This window comes from Bos indicus, chromosome 9 (assembly GCF_029378745.1).
Source record: "Bos indicus isolate NIAB-ARS_2022 breed Sahiwal x Tharparkar chromosome 9, NIAB-ARS_B.indTharparkar_mat_pri_1.0, whole genome shotgun sequence".
In the NCBI taxonomy this organism is placed as follows: Eukaryota; Metazoa; Chordata; class Mammalia; order Artiodactyla; family Bovidae; genus Bos; species Bos indicus.
The window spans coordinates 29,640,329-29,659,236 of record NC_091768.1 but is presented as its reverse complement, the minus strand read 5'-3'; the positions used below and the strand labels follow the sequence as shown (position 1 = coordinate 29,659,236).

At 37.0% G+C, this 18,908-nt stretch overlaps 1 long non-coding RNA gene across 1 annotated transcript; it reads left to right on the top strand.

Annotated features, from left to right (window-relative positions):
* Positions 1–2,564: 2,564 nt before the first annotated feature.
* LOC139184895 (uncharacterized) lies at positions 2,565–18,678 on the top strand. Its single transcript, XR_011568409.1, has 4 exons — positions 2,565–7,869; positions 10,627–10,658; positions 14,756–14,807; positions 18,355–18,678. It is a non-coding gene; the product is annotated as an uncharacterized lncRNA (long non-coding RNA).
* Positions 18,679–18,908: the final 230 nt, after the last annotated feature.

The following is an 18,908-nucleotide window of genomic DNA, read 5'->3' as shown; positions in this document are numbered from 1 at the left end:
ATCTTCCCAACTCAGGAATGGAACCCAATTCCCCTCTGTCTCCTGGATTGATAGATTAATTCTTTACCACTGTGCCACTTGGGAAGCCCGTATAAGAAGATATATCCCTGAGTAAAAGTTAAGACAAGTCCTCATCGTGTATGGCACTTCTGAGCTCATTTTGATGGTTAGTACCCACATTCCTTTTAAAAAATATGTTTAGATAATATTCTCCTTTTCATGTTGGCAACAAAGCAGAATCAGAGTCACCAAAGGACTCAACACAGTTCTTAACCATGGTCCAAGCCAACAGAAGGCTCATTCTGAGTGCATTTTTGGGTTAGTCCACATCTCCTTCATTTATTATGGAATGTCACTGGTATTTCCTGCTTCCACAAAGAAACTCAAACCCCAATTGATGCATCAGTGACTCAAAAGGACACGGCTGTTTTCTCTCTCTTCATCTGTAGAACAAAGAATCTTCTCCTCTCCACACAAAAAAATCCCAAATAAGACCAGGGGGACTAACAACTTCAGCCCCAATTCTGTTTGTTTTGCAACAGTGCTGTCCAGCGGAAATTTAATACCCATCATAAATGTGAGCCACAGAAGTAATTTAAAATTTTCTAGTATTTAAATTTAAAAGTAAGGTGCAAATAATTTTAGTAATGTATTTTATTTTACTTAACATACCAAAAATATATCATTTTAACATGTAATCAACAGGAAAATTTATTAGTGAGATATTTTACATTCTTTTTCCTACTTTGAAATCTGGTGTGTCCTTTACAATTACCGTATGTGTCAGTTCAGACTAGCCATATTTTAAGAGCTTAAAGCCATGTGTGGCTGATGGTGACATGCTGGTTGATATAGTTCTAGAATGTGCTTTTGTGCCATAGTTTTCCACACAGCTGGAAGAGACATCCCATTCATTTTCACTGCAGCCACTGGCATCCAAGTGAGGAAAAGTTACCTGTTGAAACCTCTGAAAAGTTTTAAGTAGATTCAGTAAATAAGACCTGTCATAATGCTTCAGGGGTCAGCAGGTCCTGCTCACCACAATTGGAGTTGATAGTTTAAGTGCAGCTTTGCTCCAGCATCGCCCAACTGAAGCCATTCTTGTGCAAGCCAGCATTCTGTCCCTGTCCAGGCTGCAGCCCTGCCTGGGAACAGGGAGGATTCTTTCTCCTTTGGTGTTAAGCACAGCCAAGGATGATCAAGCCAGAACTGACCCAGTGTCTCAGTGCCACAGGCATTTGCAGATGCGCTCACATTTTTAACTCTGAAGATCATGTAGAATCCTTCTGGGCCAAGTACTTATGCAATTTATGTGTGTGTGTGCTCAGTCCCTCAGTCGCCTCAGATGCTTTGTGACCCCGTGGACTGTGGCCCTCCAGGGTCCTCTGTCCATGGAATTTTCCAGGCAACAATACTGGAGTGGTTTGCCATTTCCTCCTCCAGGGGATCTTCCCGATGAAGGGATTGAGCTCACATCTCTCGTGTCTCCTGCATTGGCAGGCAGATTCTTTACCACTGCACTACATAGGAAGCCCTATAATGCCTAGTATAATATTTTTTAAGGAAGACTTAAATAGAGAGGGCTAATGAATTGATGAAGAATTAGGGAACCAATCTATCCTGACATGAGAATTGTTTAAGTGTTCTTAGGCTGTAATACATAGTCGAACATGACAATTACACAAAAGAGTCTGATAGTTTCCAGGTCATCTTGATTAGGGAGTGGTTGATGAGAAACTTCAGCATAAGATGATTTTCTTGATTTTCAAAGTGTTTCTTAGACCTCATGTGTCGGCAGAGCCTGCTGCAGTGTCCCTTGAGTGAGGAAGGCAGAGAGTAGGGATCAGGGGTACAGCCTTCAGCCAGAGCAGCTCTGTTTGTTTTTCTTTTAAGGTTTCTGGGCAAGATCTAGTACGGATAAGTGGTTTCTGTGCCAGATTTTCAGAAAACACCCCACCTAAGGGAATTGTCTCTGTTTTGATTCAGTCTGAATTTCTCTGTGCTCCCCATACAGCATTTTTATCCTGCCATCTGCCCTGGGATGGCCACTTTTCCCACAGGGTCTTTATGACTGAGCACTTAGTTTTCACTGGTGCAATTGTGCAAAGAAAAGCCTTTAAGTACCACATATTTTAGGCTCATTTTTTATTTTTTTTTAAGTAATTCATGCTTAGTGTGGGAAAATGAAAGAGAAAGCTAGATAGAATAAAGAAGAAAATATAAATCTCTCATAATTGCATCACACAAAGGTAAATGGTATTAACATTTTGATATATTTTTTCTGGATTATAATACGTATATATTTTAAACTAAATTGGAATCATATTTTACACAGTTTTATGTCTTGCTTTCCTCAGTTAACATCATATTATGATCATGCTTCTATTTCATTAAAGCATAATTGTTATTAGTTTTGAAATTCTTAATTCTATGTGTGCCTCATAATATAGTTCATCATTCTTCTATTGAAAATATTGATAGTTCCAGATTTTTTTTGTTAAAATTGATGCTTCAATTATCATTCTTGTAAAAAATGGTGTTTTCAGTGAACATTCTCACACATAAATATTTAACTACTTTTTAAAATTCATTTTCTAGAAATTACTAAATAAACTTTCTAAATGTCTTCTTTCATGTTGCTCAAATATTGCCCTCTTGTATCAAGCTACAGCCCCACCAGTATGAAAGTGGAAGTCACCCATTCGTGTCCAACTCTGCCACCCCACTGACCATACAGTCCATGGAATTCTCCAGGCCAGAATACCGAAGTGGGTAGCCTTTCCCTTCTCCAAGGGATCTTCAGGGGTAGAACCCAGGTCTCCCGCAGGTGGATTCTTTACAAGTTGAGCCACAAGGGAAGCCCAAGAATTCTGTAATGGGTAGCCTATCCCTTCTCCAGCAGATCTTCCCAACCCAGTAATCAAACTGGAGTATCCTGTATTGCAGGCAGATTCTTTACCAACTGAGCTATCAGGGAAGCCCCACCAGTAGTATATGTAAGTGCTAATCTATTCTCACCCTTCCTGAGTTTGAGTTCAATACTTCAAAAGAATCTTTTCAATTTGATATTTTTAAAGGTTTTAAAAAATTATTTGCAGGTCATTGACAGCTTGTTAAGGGACTTGTACTTCATTGTCTAATCTATGTTTCCTTTTGGCCATTTTTCTTCTGATATGTTAATAACTTTAGTTTTATTTATTTATTTTTAAATTTTTACTTTTTTAACACCAAAAACATTTTGTATTGAGGTATAGCTGATTAACAATGCTGTAGTAGGTTCAGATGAAAATATTGTCCCCTAAACCTCCCTCCCATCCAGCCTGGCACATAACACTGAGTAGAGTTCCATGTGCTATACAATAAGTCTTTGTTGGTTATCCATTTTAAATAAAACAGTGTGTCTATGACCTTCCCAAAGTCCCTAACTATCTCCTTCCCCTGGCAAAGTTCAAATAACCTTAATTTTATTTATAAAAACATTTTATGTATTAAAATTATCAGATCTTAGCCTCTCATAGTCTTTGCAAAAACAAATGATCTCAGGAATATCCTATTGGTCTAGTGGTTAAGTCTCTGTGCTTTCACTGTTGAGAGCTGGGTTCGATCCCTGGTCAGGGAATAAAGATCCCATAGGCTGTGCTACCAGGAAAAAAATAAAAACCTAGTTTCTCTTTCTCTTTTACTTTTGCTAAACTTTTCTTTTTTTTTAAAACAGCCTAAGTTTGATCATAAGAATTCTTCTAGTCTCTGCTTATTCTGTCACTCCAAGAAGTTTCATCCACATCCATAGCTTCAATTATTATATATTACATTAATGATTCATAAGCTTACATCTCCAGCCCAGGGAGCCCAAAATTGAGAGGGACTGGCTCAGAGAAATCTATTGGTTTGACTTTTAGCTAACAGAGTGGAAAGTAAATTAATCAGAAGGAAGCCCATAGGTTTTAGAAGTCATTATATCAGCTTGAACTGAAAGATAAAGACAGCACAAAATTAAGACAGGCCTCTGGAACTCCAGAGCATATATTAGGTTGGTGCAAGAGTAATTAGGGCTATTGCATTGTTGAAATTTGCCATTTGACACTGGAATACATTCTTAAATGCAGTTATGTTATACATCATTTTGATGTGCTTTTCTCACTTTATGTTTCTTTGCTAATAACTTATTGTCTTCCCTGATAGCTCAGCTGGTGAAGAATCTGCCTTCAATGCAGAAGACCCCAGTTTGATTCCTGGGTCAGGAAGATCACCTGGAGAAGGGATAGGCTACCCACTCCAGTATCTTACTGCATAATTTATGTGTGTTTTAGACCATGGAAATGGTGTTAGACAAAAAGCAAATTCAAGCGATTTTCTTATTTGGGTTCAAAATGAGTCTTAAATAAGCAGAGACAATTCAACCACACATTTGGCCCAGGAACTGCTAACAAACATACAGTGCAGTGGTGATTCAAGAAGTTTTGCAACTGAAACGAGAGACTTGAAGATGTACAACACAGTGGCCATCCATTGGAAGTTGACAACAACCAATGGGAGCCATCATCGAAACTGATCCTGTTACAACTGCACAAGAATTGGGCAATGCAACCGTTCTATGGTCATTTGGCATCTGAAGAAAATTGGAAAGGTGATAAAGCTCTATAAGTGGGTGCCTCATGAGCTGACCTAAAATCAAAATCATTTTTGAGGTGTCATCTTCTCATTGTATACAACAACAGTAAACCATTTCTCAATCTGATTGTTACATGCGATTGAAAGTGGAATTTATACATACGACTACTGGTGATGACTAGCTCAGTGGTTGGACTGAGAAGCTCCAAACTGTTTTCCAAACCCAAACCTGCACCAGAAAAGTTCATGGCCACTGTTTGGTGGTCTGCTGCCAGTCTGATCCACTGCAGCTTTCTGAATCCAGGCAAAACCATTAAATCTGAGAAGCCTGCTCAGCAAATCAATGTGATGCACCAAAAACTGCAACACCTGCAGCCAGCACTGTTCAACAGAGTGGGCCCAGTTCTTCTCCATGACAACACCTGACCGCAAGTCGCACAACCAACACTTCAAAAGTTGAATGAATTGGTCTACGAAGTTTTGCCTCATCCACCATATTCACCTGATCTCTTATCATTCAACTACCACTTCTTCAAGCATCTTGACAACTTTTAGCAGAGAAAATGCTTCCATAACCAGCAGGAGGCAGAAAATGCTTTCCAAGAGTTCATTGAAATCCAAAGCATGGATATGTATACTACAGGAATAAAGAAACTTATCTCTGGTTGGAAAAATGTGTTGATTGTAATGGCTCCTATTTCGATTTGTTTGAGCCTAGTTATAATGATTTAAAATCCATGATCTGAAACTGCAATTACATTTGTACCAACCTATTACCTATATATACATAAGATCCTATTGGTTCTGTTTCTCAGGAGAACCCTGACTAATGCAGAGGGGATATAATTTGTGTCCTTACTTTCTAGATCTTCAGTTGAAAGGAACTATATTCAAGGAGTTGTACCCAAGGAAGTACACTAGCTTTTATTATTGGACTTTATCTTATAAGCCAATGTGTGACTCTTTGTCTTTTGTCAGAGAGATGCCCAAGGACTTTATTGATTGATTCTAGGGGATGTTGCTTGTTTCTCACATTTTAAGCATAAATGTAGCCTCTGAATGGCTCACCAACCCTGGGAGGGAAGATGCTACATGTAGTGACTGAGCTCTCAGCTGTCTTCTCAATGGCAACTGAATTCTCGGATGAGGTCAGCCTTAAGAACATATTGACGAAATGAGAGGGAGCAATTTGAGACCTCTTTTGACAGGCTGAGGCATTTCTCGTTAAAAATGTGACCTAAAAAAAGAAAATTTCTTATCTTGTAACACCATAATCTTTCCCCAGGGGCTCAACAGTAAAGAACCCACCTGCAATGCAGGAGACACAGGTTCTCCCTTAGGTTGGGAAGATCCCCTGGAGGAGGGCATGGCAACCCACTCCAGTATTCTTGCCTGGAAAATTCCATGGACAGAGAAGCCTGGCAGACTATAGTCCACGGGGCCTCAAAGAGTCAGACACAACTGAGATGACTGAGCACTCATGCATGCAATCTTTATAGTTCAAATTGTAATAGCTACTGTTTGTGTGTTTGGCATTATTTTGAGTGCCTTACGTGTAACATTTTATCTTCCTAACATCCCAACAGGTAACTCTTGCTCTTCCCATTTTACTGATGAAAAACCAAAGTTCAGTGAACAGTTACACTTTGAGGGAAGGGTGGCGGTTTGAAAATGTGCCCATTTTACTTCTAAACCTGTGTTTACTTCTACCGCACCAAATTCCCCAGTAGACAGGAAAATGCCTGGCAGCACATTCCTTCTGCCTACTACTCCTTCCTGGAACTCCCAAAATTTTACTGTTTATTCACTTCAGGCTCAGAATTGAGTAGGCGATCATGTACATCTTGTTCCTGTTACATGGTGCAGAAATCAGTAAGATGTGCTCTAATGTAGACACACAACAAAGAAAACAGGTAGAAGTCACAGTGTGAAATTATTAGGAAAGAAGAAAGCCCATCTGAGATGAATTCAGCTCGATAAAGATTGGATTAGCCTCTGCTATATGGCCATTCTTAGGGAGATACCAGGATGAAATGAGACTTAGCTGCTTGCACACAAGCTCCCAGAATGTCCTGTCAACATGATTTGAATTTCATTAAACCAGAAATATCCAAAACATGAGACTGTATCATGAAAACGAGGAGCACAGTCAAGAGGGCTATGTCTTTACTGGCATTTAAAACACCATGCTTTGCCCTTGAGTTAGTGACTCAGAAGGAATGACCTCGAGTGGCCTAGTGTCTTTTTTTTTTTTTTTTTTTTGGCCAAGAAACAGCTTATTTCCAAAGACATAAAAAGTTTAATAGACCATTTAACTTTTCACTAATATAGAAGCAAGAATTTTTTTTTCAATTTAAAAATTAGTCTGTTTACAGAAATGTTTGTAGATGCTTTACAGACCTTTCAGAAGACTATTCAATGTTAGCTTGGCATGTTAAAAGATTTCTAATATTTTTGTCTAATATTGCCCACGAGAGTGACTAGTAAACATTCTCCAACTCTACTGTGAAGAGAAGAGCATCATTTTTTTTTCAAACAAGTCTTTGATTTAAAAGCATAATACATTTCAAAGAATCTTATTCTTGTTTAGAGTTTCCAGAGTGCCTGTTTGCTAGGAAAAATGAAAACTTTGCATGCTGTTTTCCATAACTTGATATTAAGTATTCGGAGTATGCTTAAGTCTTAGCCTGTAAAATATATCTGCAACTGAAATGTTACCTTTTTCTGAATATCAAAACTCTGTGTACAACTTCCAATCTGATATGGAATATTGTACTTCAGATCTCAGTGAGATTATCTTCAAGTTTACTACTTGTTGAAATGGTATTTATTGAAAATCGGACATTCTGTCACACACAATCTAACTTGGTAACATTAGAAGTGATGCCAAGTTTCCTACAAGTCGTCTCTGTCTCCCTGAAAAATTTATAAGGGGAATCCTAGCAGAGACTGGCAGTACTAAGATTTAAATATTTTTCATGTACTTAAACTTTAAAATTTGTAAATTTCACTAATGAAAGTAGGTAAGAAAGTACTGCATTTAGATTAAAGGACATGATGTTAAAACTTGCCTTACAGTTTTTAGTACATCTCAAGTTGGAATAAATCAAAAAAGATAAAACTTAATGAGTCTGCTGTTATTTCTTATAAGACACTGCTTGTAAAAATTTTTCTCTGCCTTCATTTATTTTTATGTTTAGTTTAAAAGCTAAAGCCAAGCCAGGAAGAGGAAGACAAGATGAGGAACCCCAAATCAAGGTAAACATTGTTTTAGCAAAGTACAGCATTGTGACATAAACCAGAAAGAACATTATCATGCATGTCATACGAGGCATCCCAACAAAACTTGTTTTTCTTTTCTTAGGGTTATTTTCTATGTAAGATAGATACTATTAGAGCAAATATTTCTGCATACTTGTCTTTCAAAAATGTCTTTCGTATGGAATGTGTTCCTTTTTCTAATTTCCAGCTAAAAGAAATATGAAATATCCAAGTCTTGCCTGGAGGCTAAACAGTCTTCTGCAACTGATACCATAAAAACTAAAGAGAAAAATGGAAAAGGCTTGAATTTGACAAGCACTTACATGTTTGTGCATTTATCTGAATTATCTAAACCCCTTAGGTCTCCACTCATGTCAAAGTATTGTGAAGTTTTTGCAAGATTCTCTTATTTCTTGCTTTCAGCTTAGTAGAAGATAGCTCAAGATCTTTGAAAACAGATTGCGACTTTACAGTGTGTGTGGTCAAATGGTCAACAAATTAGTTGTGTTTCAAAGGAAAAACAAAACTTACACGCCAACATAAATTCTGTAGGCATTTAAATGATAAAATATAGTAAAATAATGGCATAGTAATTTTTAAAATAATTATTTATTTACTTTTGTTTGTGCTGGATCTCCATTGCTGTGTGGGCTTTGCTCTAGTTGCAACAAGTGGAGGCTACTCAGGTTGCATTGCAGGGGCTTCTCATTGCAGAGGTGTCTCCTGTTGCAGACCTTGGGCTCTAGAGCTTGAGGGCTTTAGTAGCTGCGGCACAGGGGCTCAGTAGGTGTGCACCTGGGGTTAGTTACTCTGAGGCATGAGGGATCCTCCAGGATCAGGGATCAAACCCGTGTCTCCTGCATTGGCAGGCAGATTCTTTACCACTGAGCTGCCACAGAAGCCTAGGTATAATAATTTTAAAATATAGCCTGAGCTACACTAAAAAATGAGAAGAGTAGTTGAAGTTAAATGAATTTGGTTGGTTTCTGCCTTGTATCTCCTGCCTTTTTTCCTCCAGCCTCCTGCCACTCTACCCACCTGTTGGCCGCATGTGATCCAAAGACATAATCCTGGTTGCCTAGGAAGTTTTTCTTGGATGACTAGGAAGTTTTTTTAGGAATCTCAGCACCCCCAGGGGGTGGCCCTTACAACGGAGTCACGTCACCAGCAAGACATGATGTCTTGTGTACCAGAGATAAGCTGTATTTACTAACTAGGTTTTTAGTTTCAACATTCTCTTCTATTCTGATTTTTCAAAATGCTTTTCTGTCCTTTAATGAAGGTCTTGATACTGAACTTGATTTCATCTCCCGTTCATAGAATTGCAAGCTGATTTTTGGGCTCATCCACTAACTTTGTTGTGTTTGGAAAGGTGTTCTTAGAATCAGGATGCAGCGTCTTACCTGAGAGATAGTAAGTGAAAAGAGCCTTCATCACTGTGCCTCATTCATTCATCTGTTTGCTTATTCATTTATCCAGGTATTAAATAATACATTTATACATTCTGTTAATGTGTCCAACATAAATTTTTAGATAAGAACTCAAGGGTTTAGTAACTGATTGGACATTGGGAAAAGTAAAGTGGAACTCTTTACCAGTTCTGATTTTAGTAAAAATTTTGCCAAGCAAATCTTTACTACCAGAGAGCCAGATCATTAACTTTGTAGCCCTCTCCCCTTTGACGCCACTGAACAAAACGTGCCCCAAGTAAGGGAATCCTCTGTCTTGGGCCTACTGTCCTCTGTCCTTCCCTCTCAATTCTTTTACAGCCTTGCTTTTCATGTTGCCTGGGGATGCTGCTTCCATGATGGAAAATTTGGCCAGTTCTTTAAAGAGTGATTGTTTTAAATTATCAACTAAACCCACTTAAGATTTGCAGACTTCTTTTTACTACTTAGAGTAAATGACTATTTAAACTCCATATTCCAAAAGGTACCCTTTAAAAGAAGTAATAATTGGATAAGCATAGTAAAATATTTAATAAGCAAATCGAATATGGTATATATATCTTATCCTCAAGGGAACCTCCTTTCTTATGACTATTACTATTTTGTTATTGAATCTTAGAAAAGTAAGACTTAACTTGTAGAATAATGACATAAATGTAATAAAGAAATTACTATCTTTAAAAACGTGAGCTACTTTTAAAAGTTACAAAGCCAAGAAGATGAAGGAAGACAGATTATTTTCAATGCACATCTTGTTTTTCTCTAAGTATATCAAAGCGAATACTTCAGATAGAAAACTAACAGCTTTCTATGGAAGGCATGTGATTGATTGCCAGACAAGTGATAAAGACTAGCTTGACTTGATGTGTTTCTTTCTTTTTTTCATACACATGCAAACTTCATGTTCGAACTCATTAGTTTAAAACCCACCTTTGTCAGCTAACAAATGGTAATTAGAGTAGACTTAATCCTAATGTACCTCCCAGAGGTATGTTGACAAAAAGAATACTGGCGATTCTATTCTGCCTTCACATGAAAATCTGTTCTAAAGACATTATTATAAAAAGTCCTCCTTTATCCTCTAAGTCTTTGAAGAACTTAGGAATGGTAAATATCATCTTTTTGATTATAAACTTGCAAACAAGAGCTACATGAAAAGTGGTTATTTTCCTGGCCTGATTATGTTCAGACAAGACATAATCTTTTCATGCTGGTCTGTACAAAGTCTGATTTTTATTTTTTCCCTAAGATGTTGGGAAATGAAGTGAAAAACTATTTTAATAGTCCCTGTTCTGATTTTTTCTAGATCTTCCATATTTGTTCCTGAAAATATTGAAGGTTAGTAAGAAGACATGAAGAATTGACCTTAGTTTCAGAAAAAGTAAACTTGTGATTTTATACATGCAATTTATTAGACAGCTGTGGTGAGCTTTAAAGATACTCACATTAGTCAATGCCATCTCTTAGCATTAAAATTATCAAAAAATGTTAAGTGTTCTCTACATCAATGGAGTAAACAAACACAAACATCTGTTTAGAAAAATATACAGTTTTGCTGTAAATATATAACTCTATGGAAACAAAGAAAACATCATCGGCAGGAACAGTGATAGTATCTCAGTATTCTGGGATGTGACGATGTAATTAACCTGGCCCTGCTGCTGTGCATCTCAGACAAATAACTTATAAAACCTGATGCTTTCTCAGATTCACAGTTATGTACACATGACTGTGTTAGCATGTGATAGACATTTAGCACATATTATGTCATAATAATGACATATTATAAGTCATAATATGAGAAGAATGTATCATGGTCAGGACTGTGTATAACTTTAAATAATATAAATGGATTCGATTTTTTAAAATATAATTTGAAGATATTTAAAAAGATAATGAAAATATTTTTAAAATAGACAATGCTTACTGATGCACATAAAAGTAATTTTTCATTCTATTAAAAAAGTTGTTCTTGGGGGAACTTGCCTGGTAGTCCAGTGGCTAAGACTCTGTGCACCCAACGTAAGGAGCCCAGGTTTGATCCCTGGTTAGGGACCTAGATGCAGCCTGACACAACCAAGACCCCCATGTGGCCAAATAAACTAAAAAAAAAAAAAAGAAGAAAAAAAAGTTTGTTTTTTTTTTATTAAAAATGTCATGACAAGAAACCTATTAATTCCTTTTCTTTAGACTCTCTTACATATCTTTTATTTTTTAAGGGAAAAAATGCTCATATTTCCTTTAGCAACAATGGTGCCTTCTGTGTTTGTTAATGATATGAGTATATTCAGTTACTTAAGAACATTATTTTCTACTCTGTGTGTGGGCATTCCTTTAATTTTTTTAAAATTTGGTTTTCTTAAATAAATTGAAAGAGTTTACAGGGGACACAAGATAGCTAGCTTACTGATCTTTCTTTCAATTATAAGAAAGAAAGATCCTTATAAGGTTTCTGAAAAGAAATTGTAAAAATTTGTCAGGATAATTTTTTAAGTATAAATTTTAAAATGAAATATAATCACTGTGGAAACATCAAGGAAAAAAGATTCAAGACAAAGAGAAAGAGTAAAATAACAAATACCCGCTGTAGAAAGATCAGAGGGAAAAAGGTTCAGTTCATTCGCTCAGTCGTGTCCTCTTTGCGACCCCATGAATCGCAGCACGCCATGCCTCCCTGTCCATCACCAACTCCCGGACTTCACTCAGACTCATGTCCATTGAGTCGATGATGCCATCCAGCCATCTCATCCTCTGTCGTCCCCTTCTCCTCCTGCCCCCAATCCCTCCCAGCATTGGGGTCTTTTCCAAGGAGTCAACTCTTCGCATGAGGTGGCCAAAGTATTGGAGTTTCAGCTTCAGCATCAGTCCTTCCAATGAACACCCAGGACTGATCTCCTTTAGGATGGACTGGCTGGGCTTCCTGGTAGTCCAAGGGACTCTCAAGAGTCTTCTCCAACACCACATTTCAAAAGCATCAATTCTTCGGTGCTCAGCTTTCTTCACAGTCCAACTGTCACATCCATACATGACCACTGGAGAAACCATAGCCTTGACTAGATGGACCTTTGTTGGCAAAGTAACGTCTCTATTTTTGAATATGCTATCTAGGTTGGTCATGACTTTTCTCCCAAGGAGTAAGCGTCTTTTAATTTCATGGCTGCAATCAGCATCTGCAGTGGTTTTGGAGCCCCCCAAAAAATAAAGTCTGACACTGTTTCCACTGTTTCCCCATCTATTTCCCATGAAGTGATGGGACCAAATGCCATGATCTTAGTTTTCTGAATGTTGAGCTTTAAGCCAACTTTTTCACTCTCCTCTTTTACTTTCATCAAGAGGGTTTTTAGTTCCTCTTCACTTTCTGCCATAAGGGTGGTGTCATCTGCATATCTGAGGTTATTGATATTTCTTCCAGCAAGCTTGATTCCAGCTTTTTCCAGCCCAGCATTTCTCATGATGTACTCTGCATATAAGTTCAATAAGCAGGGTGACAATCTACAGCCTTGATGTACTCCTTTTCCTATTTGGAACCACTCTGTTGTTCCATGTCCAGTTTTAACTGTTGCTTCCTGACCTGCATACAGGTTTCTCAAGAGGCAGGTCAGGTGGTCTGGTATTCCCATCTCTTTCAGAATGTTCCACAGTTTATTGTGATCCACACAGTCAAAGGCTTTGGCATAGTCAATAAAGCAGAAATAGATGTTTTTTTGGAACTCTCTTGCTCTTTTGATGATCCAGCGGATGTTGGCAAGTTGATCTCTGATTCCTTTGCCTTTTCTAAAACCAGCTTGAACATCTGGAAGTTCACAGTTGACGTATTGCTGAAGCCTGGCTTGGAGAATTTTGAGCATTACTTTACTAGCGTGTGAGATGAGTGCAATTGTGTGGTAGTTTGAGCATTCTTTGGCATTGCAATGAAAACTGACATTTTCCAGTCCTGTGGCCACTGCTGAGTTTTCCAAACTTGCTGGCATATTGAGTGCAGCACTTTCACAGCATCATCTTTCAGGATTTGAAATAGCTCAACTGGAATTCCATCACCTCCCCTAGCTTTGTTCATAGTGATGCTTTCTAAGGCCCACTTAACTTCACATTCCAGGATGTCTGGCTCTAGGTGAGTGATCACACTGTGATTATCTGGGTCGTGAAGCTCTTTTTTGTACAATTCTTCTGTGTATTCATGCCACCTCTTCTTAATATCTTCTTCTTCTGTTAGGTCCATACCATTTCTATCCTTTATCGAGCCCATCTTTGCATGAAATGTTCCCAATTTTTTTGAAGAGATCTCTAGTCTTTCCATTATGTTATTTTCCTCTATTTTTTTGCATTGATTGCTGAGGAAGGCTTTCTTAGGTTAAAGAAAAGAATATAGTAAAATAATGTATAAGTCTGTGACCCAAAGAGAATCCATATTAACAAGTTGGTGGGCACCTTTCAGAATTTATTTTAGTGTATGTATAAGTAATTTCTGGTTTTAACAATATTGGGAAATAATAATGCTTTATTTATTTGTGCAAATTAAAAAAAAAAAACAAACAACCCTTCGGTCTAGTCTTTCTTAAAGGTCTTGAGATCAAAGATTTCCAAAGACCCCTGGTTAATTATGACAATAGAAGAATTAATCCCATGCTAACCTCTGCTCTCTTTAAGAGAAAAAAGCCTCAGATACAACCTTTGCAGCCAATCTCTTTCCCTGCAGTCCTCAAGACAGAACCCATCCCAAGCCCAGTGGTCTGTGGCCTTCAGCATCTTCTTCCTGCCATCAGTTTCTTCTGTGTTATGATGATGAAACCAGAACTCAAATTTACTTCATTTAGATCAGAGATCAGAAAATTTTTTTCTGTAAGGGCCCAGATAATAAATATTTTAAAGTATGTGAACTAAGTGAAAACATTAAGGATTTAAGTATGTAGGTACCTATATAATAACAGAGAAAACACATTTCTATTTGCTTTTAAATCTAATAATGATCATTGAGTACTCCGTAGTCACATTATTTTGAGAATTACAAAATAATGTTTTATAATACAGGATTGCAAATAGAAAAAATGGAGTTAGCTTTTTTTGAGAAAGGGGTGTAACATTTTGCTTCACTGGAGTTCAAAGTTGTGTCCCCTAACATCAAAATCAATTATAAATAATAATCTGTTAATGTTATCTCTAATGAGATTTTATAGAGTATTTCATCTTTCAAAATGTCTTTTCATAGATACAATATTGCCAACTACTGTTATCAATCCATCAGCATATGATTTTAATCATATTTAAAGACTGAAATACATTAACAAGATTCTGTTAGATTCCTCTTTTGATATTTGCCTTTTAGCATGTCCTTATACTTCAGATTAATCACTTCCAATTAAGGTTAGGTGAAAGTTTCTCAATTGTATAATTAAATGGATTTGAAATAATGAAACTTCTTTTCCACTTGCCTCAAGGTCTGAAAAATGCTGCTGGAACTAGAGTTGAAGCTCCAAAAATATACTCACTGTAAGTTTGGATGGGGATAAAAACCTTGATTCTTGTTTTAACTTTTGCCAGCATGTGATGTGTATAAAGCAGCTTAAAATTATTTGTCACTCACAAAAACAGTTGTCCAAATGTCATCGCTGCTGTGTACGTTTCACATATAAAGTCTGTATTGTCTCATGGCTTTAGATTTAATTCATTAAGAGACATTATCAGGGCTACAGCAAAAACAACCTTGCAAAGCTATTCAGTATTCAATAATACTGATCGAGGCAATTCTTCTTGTTCAAGAAACTTTAACAGGCTTGGTAAATTTGTCCAGCTACACACTCTTTCTATATAGAATGCTTGGCTTGGTAATGTTGATGCATGTTGTATTATTTTAGTACAGCTATAGTGTCACATAACAGTAAATACCATCTTTCAGCATCTAATTCAATGATAAAATAATCCATACTACACTGTGCCTTAAAAGTATAACTTTCAAAGTCCAGTTTTCTCCATTTTTCTTGTGTTGACATGATAGATACACACTGGCAATTTTTAAAAATCATGTCATGGTACAGCAATATGCATGCCATTTGAAGTGCTGTTGAGTTATAATTACATCACTGTGATTTGTAATGCACAAAAATAAAAATGTGAAGTGATGAGAGTATCACATAAGGTCTCTGTTGCAGCTATTTAACTTTGCCAATATAGCATGAAAGCAATGATATATAAACAAACGAGTGTGCTGTTCCAATATTATATTCATAAATGTTGAAATTTGAATTTTATGTATCATGAAATGTCATTATTCTTTTGGATTAATCACAACTATTTAAAAACATCAAAAACATTCTTAGGTCACAGACTATACCAAAATAGGCAGAGGGTCAGATTTGATCCATGGATCAGACTTTGCCAATCCTCATTCAAACTAAAAGCTTCATATTGCTGCAACTTCTGCCTCTGTTCCTGAAGAAGAAGGAGAAGGAGAGAGAGGGGGGAAAGGAGAAGGGATTTTTATAGCATAATTCACTGAAGTCTGCTCTTTGTGGTCAAAGTTAGCCAATTTTCAATCTCTAGAATGACACTAGACCTTCTCGTTACTCTTGTTTTGTACTGACAATGGAAAGGAAGAAGTAGCTCCCATCGTCCTAAGGTCAGATTTATTATTAATGAGCTTTTAGGATTGTTGATAATGAGAGTAAGCATTGATTTGTCCTCCCTGCCTTAGTGTAAATCACAAGGTAAGACAGTGCAATGTTGGTACATTTCCAAATGTCCTCTCCATCTTACTCATGTTCACATGTATTGTTTCGTTCATGTATTATATACAAGGGGCTTCCCTGGTGGCTCAGCAGTAAACAATCCACCTGCCAATACATGATGCGAGTTCAATCCCTGGTTTAGGAAGATCCCCTGGAGAAGGAAATGGCAACCCACTCCAGTATTCTTGCCTGGAAAACTCCAAGGACAGAGGAGCCTGGAGGGCTATAGTCCACGGGGTCACAAGAGTCGGACACAACTTAGCAACTAAACACCAACAGACCTTATATACAAAATGGAGTACTCCCTACCTGAAATTACTCCCTTTTCAAACACACACTTTTTTAGAAGGGTAAATCATAAAAATTTTAATTGAAGCTGGAAAACTCAATGGACAGAGGAGCCTGGAAGACTACAGTCTGTGGGGTCAAAAAGAGTCAGACATGACTGAGCAACTGAGCACATACGCAGGCAAGCACTTCTCAGGAAAGGGAACAAAGGCTAAGCCACTTTTTAATACTTGGTGTTATGTCTTCTGTAATAATATAACAGTAAGCTGGGGCATGAAAGGGTCAAATACTTCTTAGAATAATAATGGCGGAGCCCATTTTTCTGAGGAAGTAAAGGTAAAGATAAAAGTTTTAACAGTAGCCTTTTATTCTTCACACAGACACAGACATACATACATGCATGTATGCAGGTGTGCATGAATATATTTTGGATTTGAGATTTGGTTTTATAATCTTGGTGCCCACCATGATAAGCATTATCTACTAGATGATCTAGTGGGAAAAGAAAACACATTTTCCTCTTGCGTACTTGCTGAACTAGAATTGAAACAGTCGTATTTAATCATGTAACAGGAATACATCCCAACTTCTTGAACCAGAGATTCCTATAAACATTTGACCAAAGTTTGAGGTGCCATTCAAGTTGCCAAATATAAAAGAGATCAAAAAGAGAAATTTCTACCACGGAAGAAAGTGGTAAGATTCCCCAAACATGAACAAAGGACTGAAATAGGAAGGTAAAGAAGTATTGCTTTAGGAAAATTAATTTTTTTTTTGAAGAGAATTGGAAAGGAAGGAATTCTATGAGAATCTATGTGTAGAAGTATAAAGAAGCGACTGCATTAACTATATTGGGAGGAATTCCAATTTTCCTTTCTTCTGATTTTATTACCATCCAACAAGGTCCTCAACTAATTTTAACGTATCAGTGTGTTTAATGTGGTAGAAGCTAGTGATGCAAGGTGGCAGGGGAAGGATAGATTGAGAAATGGGCAGAAGGGATTATAGGTCTACGGTTGCCCTTCTGTACCTTTTAAGAGATTATCCAATTCCTTAAGAGTGTACATCTTTGATCTTTGATCGCTTAGGGCTATTTTGCAACTCCAGAGGGGAAGGAAACTGATAATTTATAGGAAACTACAGGTAATGCAGATAAATTTTTTCCAGAGCGATGCAGATGAAATTGTCCCTCAGAGATGTGTTATTAATTTAAAGATTCACATCAATCTATAACAGGAGTTTCCAAAGTATGATTCAGAGTCCCCTCAGAGTCTCCGAGACCTTTTCTGGAGTCCTAAAAGGTCAAAGCTATTTTCATTATAATACTAAAATATATCTGCCTTTTCCACTTTTATTCTTTCACAAGTTTACAGTGGAGATTTCCAGAAGCTACATGACATATGATATCACTACAGATGAATGCAGAAGCAGATATGAGAATCCAGATGTCTTCTGTTAAGCCAGACATTAAAGGGATTTGCAAAAATGTGAAACAATGCTACTTTTCTCACTAATTTGAGTGTGTTTTGGAAAGCATGACAAATTTTTATAAATGTATTACTTATGATTTAAAATACTATCTCTCACCTCAAAATTGAATAGCTGTCACATTTCTTCTTGCATCTCAAAATTTCAACTTTTAATATTTAATTTTAGTAAATTTGTAATTTATTTTGCTATGTGGTATGAGTTAGGGATTTTTTCCTCAAGTAGTTGTCTAGCTTTTTTATTAAATAAAAATTTCTTTATTAATCATTTGATATGGTACCTCTGTCATATATTAAATTTTAATATATACATGATTGTTTCTTGATCTTCTGATTATTATATTATTTCTTTCTTTCTAGTATGTTATAGAATTTTTAAATTATTAAAATTTAAATATAATATGCTAATTTTAAATTATTAAAATGTGTTATATATATAAACATATATTTTCTTTTATTATTATTTTTTTTTTTTAATTTTATTTTATTTTTAAACTTTACAATATTGGTTCTGTTTCTCTGATGTTGGTGGCTTAGTCACTCAGCTGTGACGCCATGGACTGTAACATTCCAGGCTTCTTTGTCCAGGATATTTCCCAGGTAAGAACACTGGAGTGGGTTGCCATTTCCTTTTCCACGGGATCTTCCCAACCTAGGAATCCAACCCAGGTCTCCTCTCAGTTCAGTTCAGTTCAGTTAAGTTCTTCAGTCATGTCTGACTCTTTGCAACCCCATGAATTGCAGCACGCCAGGCCTCCCTGTCCATCACCAACTCCTGGAGTTCACTCAAACTCATGTCCATCGAGTCGCTGATGCCATCGAGCCATCTCATCCTCTGTCGTCCCCCCTTTTCCTCCTGCCCCCAATCCCTCCCAGCATCAGAGTCTTTTCCAATGAGTCAACTCTTCACATGAGGTGGCCAAAATACTGGAGTTTCAGCTTTAGCATCATTCCTTCCAAAGAAATCCCAGGGCTGGTCTCCTTTAAAATGGACTGGTTGGATCTCCTCACAGTCCAAGGGACTCTGAAGAGTTTTCTCCCACACCACAGTTCAAAAGCATCAATTCTTCGGTGCTCAGCTTTCTTCACAG